General features: G+C 40.1%; 1 non-coding gene across 1 annotated transcript; it reads right to left on the bottom strand.

Moving 5' to 3' along the window:
• Positions 1 to 10068: 10068 nt before the first annotated feature.
• Positions 10069 to 10140, bottom strand: trnat-ugu (transfer RNA threonine (anticodon UGU)). The gene has a single exon. It is a non-coding gene; the product is annotated as a tRNA-Thr (tRNA).
• Positions 10141 to 24219: the final 14079 nt, after the last annotated feature.

Below are 24219 nucleotides of genomic sequence, written 5' to 3'. Positions count from 1 at the left end.
TTCTATATCACTCTTGCAGTAAAGATTGCAATTCATCCCAAAATGCAATTCATCCAAAAAAAGTTTCCCACTGGTGATACATACAAGGAAATGAATGTAAATTTTCCCCCCAAATCAACAAATGTAAAATCAAATACCTCCCTCATCTGCAGGTAGAGAGAATAATGTCGGAATAAATACAGGTTTAAAAGTCAGGAGCATTGGTAGTCCTATTTTAAAATGACAATAAAATGCTCACAATATATTAAAAAGCTCTGTAAAATAATAAAAAAATTAAAACAAGGTAAAAAGAAATAATACACAGTTATAAAGCTCAGGAATTATCAATGGGAAGTTACAATGGGTTGATATGATTTAAAAAATAAAATATGTGAAAAAATCCACTTACAATATGCTAAAAATGGCAAGAATACTTAAAACAGGTTTTAAAATAAAAAAAAATAAAACAAGTTAAAAATAAATACTAAATGGGTTTAAAATTCAGGAATGTAATTGGTCAGATCCAATTAAGTAGAATAATGAGAAATGGGCTCGAACCACTAACCTTTCAATTAACAGCTCCCAGAGACTCACGTGCATCCCTTTTCTCCATTTGCAAGCTTTTGGTAAAAAAAAAGACTTTATTCTTGCCAGCCTGTGATATTTGTTTTGCACTGATAAGCAAGATCTGTGTTTCATCTTTCGCAAGCTGTATGAATTTCATGAAAAGCAAGTTGTTCTACAAAGAAAATGAAAACTTGCATTTAACAAAATCAAGCCACACGTGATCATCCATAGTGATACATTCAATAAGACAAGACAGGAAGAAAGGCACCACTGGGATTTGAACTCAAGATCTCCTGTTTCATAGGAAAACACATTAACCAAATCAGCCAAAGTGCTGTCAGAGTATTAACATCATGTCTGATGTCAGTGATTGCAGCTGACTATCGCTGGAGGACAGTTCACTGTGAACAAGTCAGCCTGCATAATGAGGGGAAGAGACCAGCCTCTGTGATGCACTATAGAGTTACACTAACCTTCTGCCCTACTGTTCTCTGCTGCATTCTATCCTAGCAGATAAATATTGGTTTCCATGCGTGTAAGGTTTCTTTTTTTTGTCAAATATTTTCAAGCATATTTTTGCTGTTGAAAATAAGTTGTTTGTGGTTTTGAGTGTTGTGTTCCTCTTCCCTTAGTGTCACCCAAAGTGATACATTGTGCTTTGGCAATTCTTCAGGCCATAGTGTTTAGAGGAGCTCAGATGAAGTAGTTTGCGTAGATAAAGTATTTATTTTCCTTTTAATCTTTAAAACCATATTACATTGTCAATACATTGTATCTTTCTTCCTACTAATTGTTATCATTTTTCTTATGGCTTGATCTCATGATCAGATATTTCAGAATCTTCCTTAAAAACTAGCAAAAGAAGTGGGACAGATTCATGCACACTAAAAAATATGAAAGGGTAGCAGGACACAGTAACCACCAAACATCTCGTAGATTATGAATGTGCCTAAAATATTTCAGTACTTTAGAGGGTTCTGCCATTTTAGATGTTGTACTGTGCCTGTCTGATTTATCAAATGTGTCATTTAAATCTCCCGTCATTTCTATATCAGTCTTGCAGTAAAGATTGCAATTCATCCCAAAATGCCAAGTTTCCCACTGATGATACGTACAAAGAAATTAATGTACATTTTCCCCTAAAATCAACCAATTTAAAATCAAATGCATCCCTCCTCATCTGCAGTTGGAGAGAAAAATGTCAGAATAAATACAGGTTTTAGAAGTCAGGAGCATTGATAGTCCTATTTTAAAATTATGCTAAAATGCTCAATATATTAAAAAAGTTCTATAAAATGCAAAAATAATTAAAACATATTAAAACAAGGTAAAAAGAAATGATACACAGTTATAAAGATCAGGAATTATCAATTTGAAGTTACAATCCACTTACAATATGCCAAAAATGGCAAGGATATGTAAAACAGGTGTATACAATTTTTTAAAAATAAAACAAGTTAAAAATAAATACTAAATACTTTTAAAATTCAGGAATGTGATTGGTCAGATGCTTACGATGAGTGTTGTTGGTGTTTCGTGTGATTTAGCGAATTGAAAAAATATTCCATTTAAAAACGGCAATAGCTCGTATGAAAAAAATAGTTCGTAAGTATCTTTGTTGTAACAGCTGCGCCAGAACTAGTGTATTCATATACATCAGAAAAGTACCTGAACTTGACTGGTTTATATTCAGTTATGTGCATTGGGAACAAAAGGGAGACTTGCATGGATTTTATTAGGTTTTAGGAATCAGAAAATGTATTTTTGCACGTTTATGCATACGAGCAGAAATAACTTCCTGCTTTCAGCGCTTTTATTGTTTCTGCTTGTAACTTCGAACAGAGAAACCCAGTACCGACTCACAGAAAAGCCCCGGAGTTTCTGTGTTTCTGGGATTTAAGAGGGATGTACTGTATGTAGACAGTAAAGGGAGTTTTTTTTCCCGCTGTAGAGTATGAAGGCGATTTGATGAGTCTGGAGGGAGGAGACGCGCATTCCGCACGGGGAGCACAGAACGAGTTTCACCTGCAGCTCGCCGAGTCCTGTCCTATATAACCGCTGAGCCTGGGACACACTGAGTCTCTAACCAGTGTTGGAGATGTAAAGGGTTAAACCCAGAAGTCGAGAGTGGAGTTTTTGTATAAGTGTTTGATTAAGGGATTAGGGTTTCGGTTTAGGTTTAGTTTGCTTTTGACACATTTGTAACGGCCATGGCGGCCTATAGAGTCGGCATGCGCCGTTACTTTTGCGCACATTTGGTGTATAAGGGTGGTGAGGGTTCAGCTCACTCGGGTGATATTTCACGGTTGGACTTTTCAAGGAAGGTATTACAGAAAGAGTTAAGGATTAGGGCATTAGATGTCAATTGCTTAATTACTTTGCTGAAGGGAATTGGTTTTGACATCAGTTTCAAATCGGCAAAGTTACTGGAAGAATTTTGGAAGAAGAAGAGAAAAAAGATGTGGGCCTGATTAGAATGTTTAAATGGCAGAAGCTGATGGATCTTTCCAATAGGACTATGATTGTTTGCATATTTAATGAGATGGTGATGAAGGAAGATATTGTGACATGGTTGTCTAAGTATTGTTTAGTGAAAGGTGAGCCTCAGAAAGTCTGGGATGATGATGGCATCTGGAACTGTGCATGGAGAGTACCTGTTTCATTGCATGGAGATAAAAATGGTTATGGTGGATTTAAACACATTCCTTCTCTGAATGGATTAGGTGAAAATAGAGGCCTTGTGTTCTACCAAGGGCAGCCAAAACTGTGCAGGAGGTGTGGGGAGCTGGGTCACTTTGTGGATGCCATTACAAAGGTGGTGTGTGGTAAGTGCAAGGAAATTGGACATGCATATACTGAATATACAAGAGTGAGGAAATGCAATCTCTGTGAGTGTGAAGGTCATGTGTTTAAAGGCTGTCCAATTTCCTTTGCAAATAGAACAAAAATGCAAAAACAGTTTGAAGAAGCATTTTAGGGCTGGAGCAGTGGTTATAGATCAGGAACTGGATGTGGTTGAGGTTGAAGAAAGTGGTGAAAAGGAGAGCGAGGGTTCAGAATGGAGTGAAGGGAGTGAGGATGGGGTAGAAGAGAATGATAATGATGCAGAAAGATTTACATCTCTCCAATATATGTAATCCTACTGACCAAGCTTTAGAACCGGTGACTCAAGGAGGGCAGATGGAGAACTGTCCTGCGGATAGTGGGGGTGGTGGAGGAGGAGAGAAAGAAAGCAAAGGGGGGAGAAAGAAAAAGGCCTGTATAGTAGGTAGAGGTACGTCAGCACCTTGTAGTGAAACCAGCGAGAGCACTGGTGGTGTATCTGGGTTTCATGAATGTCTAATTTAAACTCTTAAATATATATTGTTGCTCACATGATGGATATGTCCTAATTCAGGAACTGAGTATATTTATTGGGATGGGAACCAGTGGTTTTAGCTGGGGATTTTAATTGCCTTTTAGAAAGAGAAGGCAGAATGAAGGGCGAGAGATGGGTCCAATTTCATACTTCATCAATATTATTGCAAACATGTAAAGATTTTAAACTGAAAGATGGCTTCAAACTTCATAGTCAGGGGAGGGCAGATTTCACATGGTACAAGTCTAATGGGACCCAAGCCTCACGCATAGATTTTGTTTTGATACTTGATTTTACTTTCACGACCGCAGGCTTAACCCCTGACCATTGTTTCTCTGACCATTGTTTACTGTCATGTACACTTTCTATTCCAACGGCTGTTACTGTGGGGAAGGGTGTGTGGAAGCTCAATATTTTGCTTCTGGAAGGTGAGGAAGTGATGCGCAGGTTCAGGGAAAGATATTAGGAATGGCAGTCTTTGTATGACCTGTTTGGCACAAGAGCACAGTGGCTGACCCTGTTCAATTAAAGGACAATAACCAGAAACACTGGTTCTCACACTGAACGCATTCTCCTTCAATCTTTTTTACCAACAGGTGAGTGGAGTTGCCATGGGCACCAGAATGGGACCCAGCTATGCCAATATCTTTGTTGGCTGGGTAGAAGAACTCTTATTCGCTTCCTACACTGGTTATGTCCCTGACCTCTACAAGCGATATATTGATGACTGCGTCGGTGCCGCCATATGCTCCGACGATCAGCTTAAGTGCTTCCTGCACCATTTCACCAACTTCCACCCGTCCCTCAAATATACGGTTAACATATCTTCCACTACTCTTCCGTTTCTAGACATCAACTACCCCAGACTCTCCACTTCAGTTTATTACAAACCCATGGATTCACACAGCTATCTCTTGTATAACTATTTTCACCCCAAACATACTAAAAACTCTCTCCCTTTTTCACAGTTCCTTCGGCTACAATGACTATGCAGGGACGACATTGACTTTGAGAACCAAGCCCTCAAAATGTACTCCCTTTTGATCAACAGAGGATACCCCAGCAATGTTATTGACGGGGCCCTTGCCCGAGCCAAAAACACCCCTCGGACCATCAACCGAATCAGGAACTCCTGCAGTAACAACCGCATTCCTTTGGTGCTTCCCTACCACCCTAACACACTTCCTATCCCCAGGACTGTAAACGACAACTTTCCATCCTACACGATGATCCCTCCATTGGGGCCCTCTTTTCTGACCGCCCCATCATCTCATATCGCCAATCACCTAATCTGCGCAACCTTCTTGTTCACAGCTCCCTTGACCGCCCTCCGCAACCATCCACACCAGGCACTTTCCCTTGCAACAGAGCTCACTGTATCACCTGCAAGTATACATCCAACACCACACTCATTCGAGGCCCCTCAGGACAATTCTGGATCACCCAGATGGCATCTTGTACCTCCAGCAACCTTATTTACTGTATCTCTTGTAGTAAATGCCCAGTTTCTCTCTACATTGGAGAAACATGAAGGAGACTTGGAGACCGCTTCAGAGAACATGTCAGGGCTGTGAAGATTAAAGATCTCTCCAAGCCCATTGTTTCTCATTTCACCTCTGATGGCCACGACCACTCTAATCTCTCCGTCTGTTTTCTCAAAAATGGTTTTCTGAACTCATACGTTAGAAAGACTACCGAAACCAAACTTATCCTGCAGCTAGGATCACACCTCCCCCTTCTCTAAACGACAGGCTGATCTACTAAATTTTCTCCATTCATTGGTAGTTTCATTTCACACCTCTCAACACCTATTCTAACTTCACATCTCTTGATTGGCCTCTCTTTCTGTCCCCTGCTCCTGCCTCTCACCCCTCCTCCCTCCCAGCCTTTGTTCTCCCACTATATTACCTTTGCCTACTGCCTTGTCTCTCTCACACCTGAAGAAGGCTCCACGGCTGAAACGTTTTCTCTCTTCTTTTTTTCAGCATGGAATAAATCTACTACTTGTTCCTTAACAACCGGAAACACTATCTTCGGTCTTTCCAGAGCTGTAAGTAGTCATTCCAAGTTTATTAACTTGTCTCTGTTTTGTATGTACTCTTCAATAGCCACTGATGTTATTTACAACAGCTATTTTTAAAAATAAATTTGCATTTTTGGGGACTTTTTAAAGAATTGGCACATTAGGTGGAGCGGTGGCTCTGTGGCTAAGGATCTGCAACTGTGCCTGGAAGGTTGCTGGTTTACATCCCACGGTCGGCAGAGGAATCCTACTCCGTTGGGCTCCTGAACAAGGCCCTTAACCCCAGCTGCTCCAGGGGTGCCGTATAAATGGCTAACCCTGCACTCTGACCCCCAGCTTCACTCCCTGTCTGTGTGTTCATGGAGAGCAAGCTGAGGTATGCAAAATAGGAATTCCTAATGCAAGAAATTGTATATGGTCAATACAGTGATCATATCTTATTGGCACATGGTAATCTCCAAGGAACACGTAATAGGTTTATTCCATGCTGAAAAAAGAAGAAAGAAAACACAATGTTTTGACCATGGAGCCTTCTTCAGTTATGATTTGATTTTTTACAATCATACCTACACAAACTTTGCAGTTTTTAAAAATCTTGCACACACAACCCAGATATGTTGACTTTTTTTAAATTTGGGGGTAAGTTTAAGAAACACGTAGTTCTTTTCTAGTTTTGTTTACGTGGTGACTATCAGGAATCCTCAGTGAAAAGGTATGCAGATCCTGTGCAGATGCAGGAGCAAGTAATTATTGAGACAGTCGAACAATCCAGAACGTCAGATGAGGTCCAAGGTCGAGAGGCAAAAGGGAGTTCAGTAACCAGTAAGCAAGATTCAGAGTAAACGCGAGGTAGAGCTCTCAAAGAGAAGACTCAATACTGAGTAGCAGGAAGCGGGTTTGGATGGTTAAAAAAGTGCTGCAGAGCGTGTGCTGATGGATTAACACATGTTATTATTAACCCGCTGCTGGTACTGGTTAGTTCTTTTGTGAGTTGATCCCCGGTGGTTGTGACAGTGACAGAATGCCGTTTTGTGATTGATGCTATATCAAAATATAGGGCCCGTAAAATTAAGCACAGAAATAAAAACATTTAATGGACTTGTACATCTGTCGCACTCCTACACTATTAACATCTAGTGGGAGTTGAATTTCACTTATGTTTCCACTTCATTCAGCTGTGTTTTCTATTTTCTCAGATTGTTGGCAATGGCACATGTTAAAGAAGGACAGAGGTGTAGGAGGCCAGACCTGTGGTCAAGGGTTGGTGGAGTAGGGAATGTGATCAAAGAATTTCTGAAGTTTTCTAAGATAGAAAAAAAAAATAGGTGGCATGACAATATGTGGTCAACACTGTCAAACAGAGTCCTTGGAGAGGATTGATCCAGCAACAGGAAATGGTTATCAGTGATTTGGCATGAAGATAGATAAAAAGTAAGAACCCAAGTGCTTAGGGCGCAGAAGGGGGTGAGTATTGGTAGGGATTCCAAACCAGATGACAGTACACAATCTATAGTCAATATTTCAAGTCAATGTGAGGGATGTAGTTTGGAAGGCGACACAGAGCTCAGAAGTTCATCAGAAGATACAGACGATGCACAGGCAGCACAAACAGTGGTGACATGTTAGAGGGAGAAACAAAATCTGTGTAGAATCAGAAAAAAAGCCTGAAGAGCACAGTGAATATTCCCAGGGGGCAAGCTTGTCTGGGACGTCACCTCAGGATAAAAGTGGATTAAGAAAGATTATGTCTGTGCCTAAAACTTTCAAAGTATGTCTAAAGGCTGAACAATGGAGAAAAATACCACCTCTTAAAGGTACATCTAAACTAAGATAACCATGGACCCATATCTTATATAGCAAGTTCAGGAAGATAAATCCTTGCTGTCAATAGCCTTCAAATACCAATACATCAGGAAAGAGAATTCTAATGATTAAAGCAGTCTGTACTTTCAGTTCCTACCTTCAGTACCTTCAGTTCAGTACCTTCAGTTCCTGTAATGTAAAATACATAATGACAACAAGACACAAACCAATGGGCAATGATGACATCACAATTGATGTTGTACGAGTAGGGCAATTACAACACAGTGAAAGGGAAACAAAATTTCGACAGGCACGCCAGCCTTATCGTTGAAAGATTGCCCGTGCCCTCACAAAAGGAATCAGCAATGTGTACTACAGGCAGCTGAGCAGAACTCCACTTGCTGAAATTGCAGCAGGCAATTTATCTAAGGCTCACAAGCAAGTATTAAACAATTCAGCATTTACTATTCGAATACCACACTTTGTCAAAACAATGCCGCTTCTTAAGCTAATAAGTAAGGGTTTTTGAGCACGCATTGTGTTGTTAATGCTTATATTAAAAAAACATAAATTCACATAATGGAATTTGGACTGAACAAAGTAGTCCAGCCCCTTTACAACATTACATACCCACTGATTAAAGCTTAAAACTACAGCAGCAGGAGTAACAATAATGGCAACAACATGTTTGGAGTTCGGCATTTCATTTATTCTGCGGAAACATCATATCGGAATGAACTGCCCGAGATAAAAGAGTAATTGCGGCTTCAGATCGTTTTTACAGAGCATTGCGTTGTTCTGTTCATGCTGACTACACGCTTTAAATTTGTCATTTACTGCAAGCGTTGCTTTTCCGGGTTTTTCTGAAATTCCTCGCATTTGAGCCAGCACTAAAATATTTCATTCCCGTCGCTGAATACATCGTGGAAACGGTATGTGCAACGGAATGCTGTCACATACAGTATGAAACCTTTTTGTTATTCGGTTCTGAAGTTTGAAAATGAAAATAAAACGGGGGTCACTTCATAGGCTTGAAAGAAGTCCAAGCAGCATAAAAACCCACGAATTCTCAGAAACTGCATTGTGCTGCACCTTTTATAAATCAGCCTTAAACATTTGAATGCATACCTTACTGCTGCTAATCACATTCACGTGTTTACGAAGCTTTTTTCTGTCCGTTATGTTTTTGCTAAGTACTGTAGTTTCTCCGTTTTCCTCATACTGTGATTGTCAGCGAGCACAACAAGACTGAAACAGTGTAAAGGCAGGTAAAAAAGACAGGGTAAAACGCCTGACTGTCGGGAGTGGGATTTGAACCCGTGCCTCTATTTGGAGAGTGAAACACAAAGCTTAAAAGACACGAAGCTGTGAATCTGCTGTTTTAAACTGCTCGACTATCCTGAAGAAATAGGTTCTGATTGCACCAGTTGCATCGGATTTTCCATAACTTTAGGACGATTGATACGACTGGACGAACACAATTTGTGGCGCTTAGCATGACATGGAAAACAGTACCGGAGCATTCGGGTCCGGACTACCAGATTTAGAAACAGTCTTTACCCCCACACTATCAAACTCTTAAACTCACAGCCTCTCTCACTCTCACCCCACCTCTCACCTATGATCTGAACCTCACAGTTCCTTCTTTCTTACCAAAAACCCAAACACACATTGAAAATCTTCCTCTACCATACATGTCAAAAGCTCACTCCCCATCATTTCTATCCCTTTATTTCATTCTTTTGATGCTTGTTTTTGCACATAACCTGTTACCTTTTTGTTGTTTTGCACACTGCCTGTTGTTGTTTTTTGCACATCGGCTGTTGTCTCTGTCTTTCTTTTGTTATACAAATGTATTGTTGTGTTTTTTTTCTTTGTACTACTTATGTCCGAGAGCTAGCTAAATAGCATTTCGTTATACCATATACCTGTGTATGAGTATAATGACAATGAACTTGAACTTGAACTTGACATAGTCTTGCAGGCAGTATATTATTTTATCATTTACTCGTTTAAAAAAACATGGTCTTCTCGTTCCTAAGTCCGATTTTTAGTGCTTTCGAACGTTACTTCCAACCTGGACTGACAGCTCACCTGATCCGTTTGTGATCAGACCATGAAGTGGGGGGCTGTACCAAGTGCACGTTCCTTCCCAATGCTGAGGCGATCATTCGGAAGATGGGTGTGAAGAGAGACAAGCTTTGTCGACTAAAAAACAAGGCAGGATATGCAAGAATACTAATCACTGGCGACAGTTATGTTCTCTTACTATTGAGACTCCTACATTGCGAGTTTTTTGAAGACTTTGAAACTAAAGGAAAGCAGTGACAAATGAAACAGGCACGGGAGGGGCTTGAACACACGATCTTCGGTTTACAAGACCGACGCCTTACCACTTGGCCACCACGCCTTCAAGTAAACATGGGAATAATGTTGTTCAAATTATTTTTTTCTGAATCTGGTTTACATCGCCTGGAGGCAGCAACAACAATAAAAGGGATACTTAACAAGGCGATACACTGTAGCAGTGTGACTCCAACAGATGCTCCTGAAGAGACTGGAGGTTTAAGCCAGCTCCTTAGAGCGCTTGGCCGCGTTACTATCACCAGCGGCTCTTCACCTCTTGTTGTTTGACCTAGTGGTTTTATAAAGCGTGGAAACGACCGCAACTTCGTTTTCTGAGATGCTTTCTCTCACGTGGTGAAATCTCGACCTCTTTGGCATCTCTGGCTATAGTTCTTCTGTAGAGCAGGCTTTCACACCTCTGCTTATAGTGCCCTTGAAGTCATTTTATTTTTACATGAAGACGCATTCCCTAACGATCTCTCCTGTTTTAGAAATGCTTCATAAGGCGTGTTTGATTCAGGACAAACAGTATACTAATTGTACAATGCAGATTTATGCGGCATTCGTACTGGATTTGAGTGGGATTCTGAAATACTTCTTGCAAAGGTATTCAGACTTTCTTGAACCTATAATAAAAACACAGACCTGAAACTCCCTAGCTTCCAATCTCTGATGTTGCTGTCCTTAAACTCGGACGTGATGTTCTGCAGACGTGTGCATAATGTCCTGTTTTTTTACAGTGTAGACATCTTGCTGTTCACGCTCCGCATTCATCTGCTTTGTGCATTGTTAGTCCGCACCTGTAACATGTAATGTCAGCCGTCCCCTGTTCTTCTATATCTCTAGCATGACTGCGTCCTGCTGTTGGGCTTTTGTTTGTAAAGTTTGAGCGAGCGCCCCGTTCAGTGTCACTTTGTCACTGTGGTCAGAAAGCATTCTTGATTCTGCTTGAGCTGCTTCATGAATTCTAGCGACTGTAAGAGCTCTTTCTAAAGTCAGCCCTTCCTCATTCAGCAATTTATAGTCTCTTATGTGCACATTTTTCCACAAGTTGATCTCTTAACATGTCAGTTTCCAATACTCCAAAGTCACACGATTTAGCCAGTTCTCTTAGTGCATTCACAAAAGCATCAACAGATTCGTCCTGAGACTAAGTTCTCTGCCTACAGATGCAGCCATTCAAAATGGGTGAGGTATTTCGCGGCATACCCCGGTAGGCGTGTCACGGTATCACGCAGTTCACGTGTGTCACGTACTAACTATCCGGCGTCGCCTTGTAAAACCGCCAGGGGGAGCTTAACCTCTCATGTACAGCATTTGAGCCTTTAATTTTGAACTGTGTATTACAGCATGTTAATCATCAGTCATTAAAATGTTGGTATATTTTATGAAAGCAAGATTGCTCAGTTGGACAAAAGTACACAACCTACCTTTATCAGAAATATTTATGCATCAAAGCCTTTACTGAAGATATTACTAATAGTATTAATAATGGATGACTTTGGACAAGCTGTATACTCAAAGTATAATTTCTTTAGCACATTTGTACAAGCACTTGGAATCTGTCCAAGCCATACTTTGTCAGGCATTTTGTTTTACTTCAACGGGCATAAAAACTTCCTTGCTTTTAACAGGGCGTTTCATAATTTCTAGCTACGAAAATGATTTAAAATGCGACACCTATCATTCAACTAGAGCTTAAAATATCACAAGGAAAAATACACACCGGTATTCCATTTCTCCCTAAACATTGTAAGCTTCGAAGTCTTTAACTAACGTGATACCGGAGTCAACAAGCATACTTTTAGAATTTGATTAAAAGGGAATATAATATGGAATCGCGTATCTAAAGAATTTAATAACGGTATGATTATATCCGTGTACTGCGACAGGGCTGTGTAGGGCTGTTTCGCCTGCCTGATCATGCAAGCTGTCTTGTAGCCTACTGGTCTAGGTGCGTGACTACCAACTGGCAGGTTGTGTGTTCGAATCCAGCTGGTGCTGGACTTTTCTTTTAACAAACATTTCTTCGAAAAAATAGGTAAGCGATATTATGGACAATCAATTGACTTTTATATTTCAAAATATCGCAACATGATCGATATTTGCGATATTTTGAACATATCTTCCCTTCTGACAGCGGTTCCTGCTTCTATTGTGTGTGTGTGTGTGTGTGTGTTCAACAGTAAATTTTTATAGAGAAATGGAGGCTGGACAGTATGCGTTACAATATAAACATTTATATTGATTTAAATCGTGTTCTGATTTAAATCGCAAACGCGTGTTTAATTATGTGTTTTTTAATCATAATCAGGCTAATGCATTTCTACATTTTCTGTATGAACCAGCTTAGAGGTTCATACAGAAAGACAGCTTGTGTTTAAATTGAGTGTAAGGTAATTTATGCTTCTAAAGTCATGGTCAGTATTATTGTACTGTGCTGTACTGTGTCACATTATTTTATAGCGTTTTTATTGCGTTATTAAATCCGGTGGCGCTGTGTTAGTTTCCTGACTCACATTATTTAAACTGCGACACTGATCATTCATCTCTAAATAAACTTTATTTTATATAGCGTTTTAAGCGAATAGGTAATTAGATTCCTCATAAACCTAATCACTTTTTCTACATAAACACAGCGTGATAGCTCTCTGAAAATGCTTTTCCTTTATTTTTAAATTAGGCTCAGATTTCAACTATAGATCGTATTATTATAAACTTTCTTGGAAAAATGTATTTTATGTAAACCATGTTTGCTATTAATTCATTTAGGGCTAAAATACGTTCATTGTCTTCCAATCGAGTCGAGTTGACATTGGAAGCCTGCCACACCCGGACTGTTAAACCAACGCATTAGCACGTCAAAGCCCATTGAGCCAGTATTGGCTTTAGTATTCCCCCCTTCTCCCCTCAATTCAATTCAATTCAAGGTGTTTTATTTGCATGACAGATGGGTACAAGCAGTGTTGGGTATGTATATTGTAACGCTTACGGCAGACAGGCACTGTGTAGGAGCCGACGCACCAGAGCAGCGCACCGAGGGAGCGTCTGCATTTATAACTTAGTTTTTAAAATTAGTCAAGCAATACGAAGCATCTCCTTTTACTTAGTGCCTGAGCATACTGCAACGCGTGTGAAGCCCATAAACGATATTAATTTTGGAACTTAAACATACAGTATATGGCTGGTCTCGGTAGAAAAAAATACACACCAGTATTCCATTTCTCCCTAAACATTTTAAGCATCGAAGTCTTTAACTAACGCGATACCGGAGTCAACAAGCATACTTTTAGAATTTGATTAAAAGGGAATATAATATGGAATCACGTATCTCAAGAATTTAAAGACCAGACAATCGCAAACTCGTTTTCAATAAAATTATTTTATTCATTCAGCAGTTTGTGAGAGGGACATCCAGCAGGAAGAGACACACACACCGGTTTTCATTGACAAAATTGTTTTTTTTCAATTCCTCTTGTCTAACAGGAATGTTTTGTTTGTGGACAAACTGTTAGACAAGAGGAAAAGACCGCCTCCTCCTACGAAGCATTTCGTTGATCCGATCACGAATTCTTTTCCAGTCGTACGCAGCAAGGGTTGAGAATCTCCGATTCACCATCGTACTAATGGTTTCCCGGAGATTGCAAGGCAAGGCACTTTTGCCTCTGGACCCATCGAAATTTACAGACGTGGTCCACCCCCAGTAAATTTCAAAAGTCACAAGATTTCGAAACACGAGGGCGGCGTAGCGGTCGGCTCTTGCTTTCCCGTCTATGCCGATGCACTGCAAGTACAACCCCCCCTCCATCTCCTGGGTGATGGGTAGCAGCTGGACATCTGGGAGAATTATTCGTCCCACTGGCATCTGTGAATTCCGCTGTGCTTCCTGGGGGGAGATAGCTGGCGGGGACAGCATCAACAGATTCCTGCGCGGTGGTGAACTGAGAGGCCGGGATGGAGTGTCCTGAGGCGGTGTGTGCTCTGCAGGGGGCAGAGCTTCCGCCAGGCATTGCAGCCTGCGTGGCGGGGAGAGGCACTTTTCGGGAGACAGCTGCTCAACTGTTTGACTGCTGGAACTCTAGCCTCCCAATCCTCCCCAGTAATGCATTGTAATGCTCCCGCTGCTGCCGAAATGTCTCCATACAGGTGCTGCTTCTACAGGTTGGCACCCTGGCCAGTGGCCGAGAGCAGAGACCCACGGCCTGTGGCAAAATAACATAATTCATGTAAGAAATAAAGTCACACAGTAGTATTCATCAGTCGCGGAACAGAAGTCAAAATAAACTTTTCTTTTTTTCCGTCTTACCGCTTTCTTTTTTACTGTCCTGGTGGTAGATCATTTCGCCCGTGCAGTGTTTTCTTGAAGAACAGGCTACGAAGAAATAATTATAATTGAATTTAAAATTCAAAACGGCAATAATACCTTGTAATATGCGCTTTAATCGCGTATTTCAGATGAAGTCTGCTGTATTTGCTTACCCTTCGCTCTTTGGAAGCTGGGGCGGCAGAAGCACCCCGTCTCTTCCCGTAAAACGCCTTGGTCTCCATACTGTACTATGGTCGCTGTAGTGCAGGTTCGCAGTTTTTTTTTTTGTGATGGGAGCTCACCCAATCCCTTGGTGTCCTTTATGCGTCACACATACTGTATTTCAGCGCCATATATTTAATGGATATTATGGAATATAATGGATGGATATCTTAGTTATCTTTCTAGTTCACAGGTTTGCATGCATAATTTAATTTTGAAAGCCACTGAGACATCAGGTACTACTGTTGTATTTATGAAAAAGAAACAAAACAAAAAACATACTAACAACTGTGCCATCCTACTCCTTAGTTAATACATTTTATTATTCATAAACAGTTAACATTGTTAGCAAAATATTTTGAATTATATTTAACCCTATTTTTTCTTTAGTTTTGTATTTAACTTATTATATGATAGTCAGACTTAATGTATATTTGAACAATGAAAATATATTTTTACAAGATTTTACATTAAGCACTTAAAATTAATATGGTTAATAATAGTAAACTGTAACATGCTGTAACAAGATCGGTTAAACTGCGAAGAAAATGCTTTCAGAGAAAATGTTTCAGGTGTGAAGAACATAGATCTCCAATGCAATTTCAACCAAACCTGTTCCCACACACCCTGCCCCCACTACCATTAGAATATACACAAACATTTTAGCGTTTCATTCTGAGCAGAAGACCCTCACACCTGAAGAGTGCTGGCTGTGACGAATTAAACCGGTTTTACAGGTTTCAATCACAGACCATGTGACATGGGACTCAGTAAACTAAAACACAGTGCCACTGGATTTGATAATACTGTAAGAGGACACGGGGAAGGGTCATCTCTAACAGGTACTTCCGAAACGAAACGCTGAAAATGCTAGAGATGGACCTTAGCGAGATGGCGGACAAAAAGAATCAGCTGACCAGTAGATGGAAAGGGTCTACCTTAAGAGACAACGAGACACAGCTGAGACGCATCAGGAACCGGGATATAAGTGGCCCGGAGGCAGTGAACAGCGCGGAAGCCGGTAAGGTGAATGCGTTTTGGAGGAAAAGAGTGGAAAGAGGTGGATGTTAAGGATCGGGCTAACGAACGACTGCAAGGAGAAAGGTTTATGATTTTGGATTACGGACACTGGTTTAGGATACATCGCGGATTGTCTTTATTACGAGCTTTTGGAACTCGGAACGAATCAGGACTAAGGGAACGGATTACGGACTGTATTAGGAAGACAGTTGTTGGAAGAAACGCCACGGATCGGAGGACAGTAAAGTGTGGTGTAAGTACGACCTTCGTTTACATAAACTATTCCCCCGGAGACACCACATACCTAACCAAAATCCGCAATATGGAAACAGAACCTGTGTAATTGTTGATAGATGATGTACTCGTAACATTTTTTCAAGACGAACTACAACATTTAAAAAATGACTTGTATGTACTTGATATGTCTTATCAATCCACGGGTTCCAGCACAAAACGAAACTAAAACGCATACCGTTTTGCGCTTCTTATTAGTTGCTCAAAAGTAATTTGACCGTATGAAATGCATAATATAAACCTAGAAACATATACGTGAGCAGTACTTAAGCACTGTAGTATCGGTGTTAAGACATACCTCTCAAATACTGTAAATCAAGTTAAAAATATCTCAAGACCGATTCTGGTCGTAATGAAACCATGTTTCGTGTATGTTTTCTTTTTCATCTTGAAATAACTCATTTCTAAATACCTTTTTCACTGTTAACATATAAAATATACACTCTGACAGTTCATCCTGCTACCAACATTAAATAAAACAAATCTTAAGATTTCTATATTTATGTCTTTATTTAGTGGTTTCATTTGAAGCTTACAATGTTTAGGGAGAAATGGAATACTGGTGTGTATTTTTTTCTTTAAAGTACCGAGACCAGCCATATACTGTATGTTTATGTTGATTTCCCTTCAGTGGTAAACTTAGATATAAATATTCAATACTTAAACGGGCACAGTTAAGACATTAAATATACATATACATATTGTATACAGTTGTAGTTCAGGTGGGTAGCTGCTTCAGCATGCGTAGGCTGCAAAGGAACAAGTAATAGGTTTATTCCATGCTGAAAAAAAGAAGAAAGAGAACACAACGTTTCGGCCGTGGAGCCTTCTTCAGGTGTGCCTTCTTCACACCTGAAGAAGGCTCCACGGCCGAAACGTTGTGTTCTCTTTCTTCTTTTTTTCAGCATGGAATAAACCTATTACTTGTTCCTACATATTGTATACAGTACAGTTTGCATACGGTAATATGTTTATGTTACGCGATTAAAAAATAAATAAATAAAACTGAAAGGTCCAGCACCAGCTGGATTCGAACACACAACCTGCCAGTTGGTAGTCATGCACCTAGACCAGTAGGCTACAAGACAGCTCGCATGACCAGGCAGGCGAAACAGCCCTACACAGCCCTGCCGCAGAACACGGATATAATCATACCGTTATTAAATTCTTGAGATACGCGATTCCATATTATATTCCCTTTTAATCAAATTCTAAAAGTATGCTTGTTGACTCTGGTAATCACGTTAGTTAAAGACTTCGAAGCTTACAATGTTTTGGGAGAAATGGAATACTGCTGTGTATTTTTTTCTTTAAAGTACCAAGACCAGCTATATACTGTATGTTTACGTTCCAAAATTAATATCGTTTATGGCCTTCACACGCGTTACAGTATGCTCCTATTCTTTTTATGCTCAGCTACTAAGATTTCCCTTCAGTGGTAAAATTCAATATCTACAACGGGCACAGTAAAGACATTTACAGTAAGTCTTTCTACGACAGACCAACGGATCACGAGTGCCCCTGTCGGTCAACCAATCACGCACCGCGGTACCCCGTGTCATCTTACCTGCGGTACGTGTCTGTACCGCACACTTTGAATGGCTGCATCTGTAAATTTATGCCGTCCCAAAACCACATTTCTCCGCGGTGTAAAGTAAGCGTCTAAGGCAGCTACAGTCTGTTCATATGTACCTTTTTCTCCAGGGAGGTTGGCGAAAATCCGCTGCACGGGAGCCCCGATACAGTGCAATAATGTAGAACGTCTCACGCCATCCTGAGCTTCTGAAGATCCACCGGCTATTTAAAACAATCTGTACGACTCCATCCATATCTTGTATTCCGTATACAAATCCGGAGCTCCGAGGTTCAGTAGAAGCGGTGGAAAAAGCTGGGCATAACCAAAGCTTCTCGGCGCGGCTGCCATATCTTCCATGGCGCAAACTAAACGAAAAGTCTGAAAATTCAGAAGTTCGTTTCTACCAGCAAGAGAACTAAAATCTGCAGTGTTCTGCTCGCTTTGAGTCCGTCAAGCACTCATCTCTCGTCGCCATAAATGTTGTGTATCTAAATTAAGAGACGTTTTTATATTATTTTAACTATTTTGTTAACTACACAGATCACGCCCTTACACCAATATTCCCGCTTTCTACTCTCTCGTTCTGTTGTCTCGCAATGTCTACTCACTATACTACATTTAGCATGACTTCTTGTTGCAGTTGAGCTCAAAGCTGGAGATGATCTCCATATTCTACCGCACTAACTAGTCCGAAACGTAGTATACTTTTTAAGTGAAGTCAGGTTGTTCAAAAATTAAACCAGCGCCCTGTCACAGAAACGTACCCCGGTCTCCCGTGCAACAAGCGGGGGTACTCGGCACTATACTAACGAGGAGCGCTTGTCTGCAGCTGAGCGTCAGCTCTGTTTACTGTCAGCAGTCATTGCCTCATTTCCAAAGACTTGCGACCCGAACGCAACGCCTTAGACCACCAGCCATCTTGCCTGTGGTACTTTTAATGAAGTATATATTTTAGTTCTTTCTACTCGTTGATAAGAAAAAAAGTGAAATTATCTAATTAGCGATATGTCTTTTTTTCATGGGGAAAACTAGCCCGAGCAAATGTAAAGTTTAGAACAGCGCTCAATAAAAATGATCAGAAACCGAAAGCGCTTCTCATGCGGATCAGTATATTCCGATACCACTGGTTCTGCAGAAGAAATAAGAAAAGCCGAACTCAAAGCACTGTGTTGCCATTACGGGTACTCTGTCTGCAGGTACTTTAAGATCTACTCACACCGTGATGCCATTAAGGGTACCTAGTTAAAAAAAACTTATCGTCACCTTTTTGAACGTGATTATTAGACACCCGTTAAATCTCAACCGAGGTTTCTTGAGAGATCGTTCAGCGAGCGAGTATTAAAAAAACTACATCGCTTCCAACCTCTGCTGTCACTGTAAACTCGGACGTGATGTTCTGCAGATGTGCAGTGTGCCTTTCCTCTTGTTGTTTTCAAGAGCACTCACTGTGTGAGCTCCTCACTGCGTGTTCTGTACTCTACTGTGATTTAATTTAGATGATTATGTGGTTCAACATTTTCGGTTTGAGAAATGAAACACTAAATACACTACTGTAAATACAAGTAATGGACATTTAAAATAACCACAGTACAGCTAGAAGAGTGAAAGATAAAAGACTATTTAGAATGATATTCACAATAGACTTAAAAACAGCACAACCGCCCAAACAGGGACTTGAACGCTGGGACCCTCAGATTAAAAGCCTGATGCTCTACCGACTGAGCTATCCGGGGTCTGAAAGAAAGTCAACACTGTCAGGATCCTGGCAAGTCACGTGTCTCTTGTGCCGAAGAGCAGTCATACCTGACCTGTCTGGAATGACCACTGACAGACATTATCCAGAAGCGACGGCACCACTCACAGTAGAATGAGTGAGAAATACAGCATGACATGGGTAGTTAAGGGGCTCCCACAATCCATCTTTCCTCACATTACTGATTTTTTCACTAACATTTTGACCTTTTCACAGTCAGATTTTTTTCACATTTAATACAATCTTTTAATCAACAACATTAAAAAGAAAACAAATGGAACGTTTTTTGGAACAATAATTAAAAAAACTTTCAATGCCTTGGTTGTATACGTGTGCACACCCTTTATGAAGGGAGTTGCAACAGTGCTGAAATTTAAAGAGCATTTCTGTAGAGAAAACAGCATTTTTTGTGCCTTGATGTTAAGCTTAGGGAGCCTGTCTTTTCTAAATTATATTTCTTAACACCTTGCACAGCCTCCCGACAGACTAACAAATATTTTTTGGAGAAATTGGCTCACACACCGGAAGACACTAACGTTTATTTACGTTAGAGTATGTAAAACTCAGGCTTTCACACCTCTGCTTATAGAGCCCTTCAAGTCATTTTATTTTTACAGGAAGACGCATTCCCTAACAATCTCTCCTATTTTAGAAATGCTTCATAAGGCGTGTTTGATTCAACGGACAAACAGTATACTAATTGTACAATGCAGATCTATGCGGCATTCGTACTGGATTTGAGTGGGATTCTGAAATACTTCTTGCAAAGGTATTCAGACTTTCTTGAACCTATAATAAAAACACAGACCTGAAACTCCCTAGCTTCCAATCTCTGATGTTGCTGTCCTTAAACTCGGACGTGATGTTCTGCAGACGTGCAGTGTCCCTTTACTCTCATTGTTTTCAAAACGACCTCCGTTGTCGGGTGAAGTTGAAGTGGAACTGGCCTGACTGCACAGAAAAGTACTGATGATGAGGAATGATAAAATGTTTCTACGGCTCAAAATGTCTCTTTAGACCCTCGTCATGTCTCTGTGAGGAACGGGCAGGTAGAGAGGTTTAACAGATGTTCATGATGTTTCACACGGGGTGTTACCTGTTGTAGTGTTTCAAAAGATGTGTTAGCGGACCACAAATTATCTTCAAAAGATTTGGGTTTGTACTGGCTGGGATTCAAACCCGACTCAATTATTTGGAAGGCGCCTGTACCACCAACAAACTTCCGAGAAGCACCTGCAAATTATCACAATCCTCTCACTCACCTTCAAAGTTATGGAGACACAGACGTCCAATGAAAACTAATTTTATTCACTCAAGGCTCCACTCTTTTGTTGTGATGTCATTTTAATTAATATTAGCTTTGATAAGGTGTCGTTTTTGCCTCTTAAAGTTAGTCTGCTCCTTTCTTCCTGGTATAGAAATAGCATGTTCCATCTTTGTTTAAAAACACCACTAAAAGTAAATTATTCAGCTCTAACGCCTGTGTGCATTGACAAGACATCTCAAAAGGACTTATCAAATAAGAACACGATCCTTCCTGTTACCATTCCTGTGGTTGGGGCATTGTTTCACCCTTTTATGTTCTTCTACAATATTTGCAGACAGGGCTTTATCACTCGAGTTGTACAGAACAAGTGTGCATCGGTCAATGAAAATCATCAGTAGTGCTGTTTGTCTATGCATAGTTTAATCAAGAGCACTTAAAAGATGCAAAAAGCTTTCAAATAAAACAGAATTGAAAGACAGTCGAGTAAGGGGGTAGAAAAAAAGCTCTCCCTCATCTGGGAATTAACCACCGTCGCACGTGTGACTGGATACAAAAATAATAGATTAATTTTTGCCCAGTCTCTTGAAGCTTCAATGCGATTAATTTTCCTTCCTTATTTCTTCATTCCCATTAATTTACTCAGAGGAAACTCGAAAGTGGGAAACTGCAGGCATTTTTTGTGAGTGGTGGATTGTGATCAGTGAGCATCTGCACATCTCTAAGTCTGTTCCATTACCTTTGCCATCGGGGATGTAGCTCAGTGGTAGAGTGCATACTTTGCATGTAGTAGGTCCCAGGTACAATCCCTGGCATCTCTAGGTGCTTTGTATTCCAGGTCTCACATCGCAATCTTCTGTTGAGTGAGAACTCTTTGCTCGTGTTCAGAGAGAGCCAGGTTTACACAATTAAATGCAGGCACACTTGACGTGCTGCAGAGTTGCTCTGCTGTTTTAAATGTACCTCATTTAGTTCTGTTAAATCCTAAATTATTTGAACTAATAATTTAGTTCAAATTCAGGAAATCCTGAGATTGCTTCACACTTGTCGTGGCTGTTGCAGAAAACACCTGTTGAATCTCACCTGGGATTTTTTGAGAGATCATTCAGCGAGCGAATCCTCCTTCTGAACTCCGCACTAAACTGAAAGCTTCACGAGCTCCTCACTGTGTGTCCTGTACTGTTACAAATAATAATAATAATAATAATAATAATAATAATAATAATAATAATAATTGCTTACACTTATATAGCGCTTTTCTGGACACTCCACTCAAAGTGCTTTACAGGTAATGGGGTCTCCCCTCCACCACCACCAAGTGCTCTCTTGTAGATGTGAAGCACAGACATAAACACACTTTGAAATTGTTCAGTTTGTAAAGGAAAATGCAAAAGATCATGACAAGTATTGATCGTATAAAATATCCATGGTACAACTCGAGAAAGTACTGAAGGACTACACATCGACTTTGGATGATTACAAGAGATTCAAGAAACACAACCGTCTGCACCTGGGTTTGGATCCTGAACGTTAGAGTTAAAAGAACAAAAGCGACGGATAAGACCTACAAACTCTCTTAATTGTCTTATAGTTTATGAAATAAAATAATTTCTTACTGTTGATAGACGATTTATTGAATTTTAACAAAATCAGAATTACAAACTTTTTCGGTTAAACTGTTATTCATATACTCTAACGCAGATAAACGTTAGTGTCTTCGGTTGTGTGAGCCCATTTCTCAAAAAATATATATTTTTAGTCTCTCTGGAGGCTGCGCAAGGCGTTTAGAGAGAGAATTTCTAAAAGACAGGCTCTCTAAGCTTAACATCAAGGCAGAAAAAAATGTTTTGTTTTCTCAACAGAAATGCTTTTTGGAACTTTCAGCCTTACGTAGGGAGCAACGTCTGCCGAGATCACTGATGAGCCAGTGCACATGGTGGTGTGCCTGCAAGTATGTTTAATATTGGCTGTGGTGGCGAGCTGCTTTTGTCTGTGAAACTTTAACTTCTTCATGCTGAATCATCGGCAGGAGTAGAGCTTATTGAATCTTTGCGCATACGCTTCATCAGAAATTCCTTGTTCCAATGTCCATGTTCAAAAGAGATTAGGGGATTTACTTCATACTTTCACAAAGCATACCTTACACGAAAGACTTAAATGGGGAATTGATTGTGCTAATTTACGTTGTTCCTGTGGTTGCCTTGGTTACAAAGCTGAACATTCTTCCACGTTCTGCTAGAGTATCCTCTGGGTGAGCTTTATCAGTTCGCTCGGATAGGTCATCAGTGCTCAGTCTCTGGAAAATAATCAGCACTGTCGTTTATTTCTGTGCATATGGCCGTGTTTTAAAGCATATAATCACGAGTTCATTGATTTCTCCAAATAACAACAATACATTTAACCCCGCGGTAAGAATTCCTTCAATCCGATAGTTTAACTCCGAGTAAAAACTATAGCAGCACTATATATAATGAGGTGATATTCAAAGATTTCAACGTTCTTATTGAATCGCCTGTTTGAGATATCGGTCAGAATTCCTAAAATGATTTTATAATTCAGTTTTGCTTTACTATTATGATCCATAATCAGACGCGTTACCCATAGCGCTCCTGGCCCTCGAGTCACATTCTCCAACTCAACCACATTGATCTCAGAGCTGCGACTAGTAACACTGCCCCGGTCAAACTTTTCTCAATTAGATACAATGTCATTCATTTTGTCTGTTTACCCGTCGCGCTGAAATTCACACATGAGGGAAGTCACACGAAAGAAATCACAGAAAAGATATATCGCTTTAAAAAGAATTCCAGAGTGGAGACGCTGACGATTGAAAACTGAGCCTCGTACACACGATGCATGTGCTCTACCAATGAACTAAACTCCCAATTGGTACTTTTGCTTGAGGCTCTTTAATTGTGTTAGGAAGAGTGAGGAGTCGACAGTACATTTTAAAGGTCACAGCAAGACAATAAGACGCGATAATTCAGAACATGACCCTCTGCTTCATTGTATACTGAGCTTTCGATTAACATCTAAGTGAAAGACAAACTCACTTTTTGATTAAAGAACACTTTTATCACATGTTCTGCACTCCTGATGGTGTTTAGCTCTTTTCTACACTCAGTTTTTGAAGATCCCCAGCTAAAATATTCTAAAAAGTATTGAATAGCATTTTCGTTTATGTTTATATTAAAATTCCCAGTGATATTGACTTAGGTACTCAAATATTTACTTTTTGTAGTTTGAGTCGCGCCAAAAGTTTAAAATCTCTGCAAATATCAGGATGGTTGAGAATGTGCAAAGAAACCCAATCACATTTAGAGAAGGTGATGTTTAGATCAGATTAATTTGAAGTGTGTCTCTGGGTGCGTTTGATCTACCAATGATGTGTTTAACTGAAGGACATCCTGCTTGATTGTGCCATAGAAACTAAGACGTCGTATTTTTTCTACTTTCACAGATTTTTGGCTAGAGACAAAGAAAATCGTTGTCGTTTTCTTGCCAGCTGGCAGTAGTTTTTCTGCACTAATAAGAAAGATGAGAATGTTATCTTTCGCAATGTGTGGGTTTCTTGAATAAAAAGTTGTGCAAAAAATGAAATGAACACTTCCATTAAACTTATTGCAGAAGCATGTTGATGGCTATAACGATAAACAGTGTGAGAAAACAGGAAGAAAGGCACCACTGGAACACAGGATCTGTTTACTA

Source organism: Atractosteus spatula, chromosome 10, assembly GCF_055471065.1.
Source record: "Atractosteus spatula isolate fAtrSpa1 chromosome 10, fAtrSpa1.hap1, whole genome shotgun sequence".
Classification (NCBI taxonomy): domain Eukaryota; kingdom Metazoa; phylum Chordata; class Actinopteri; order Semionotiformes; family Lepisosteidae; genus Atractosteus; species Atractosteus spatula.
Note: the sequence above shows the minus strand (reverse complement) of the source record. Positions and strands in the feature narration are given on the sequence as shown.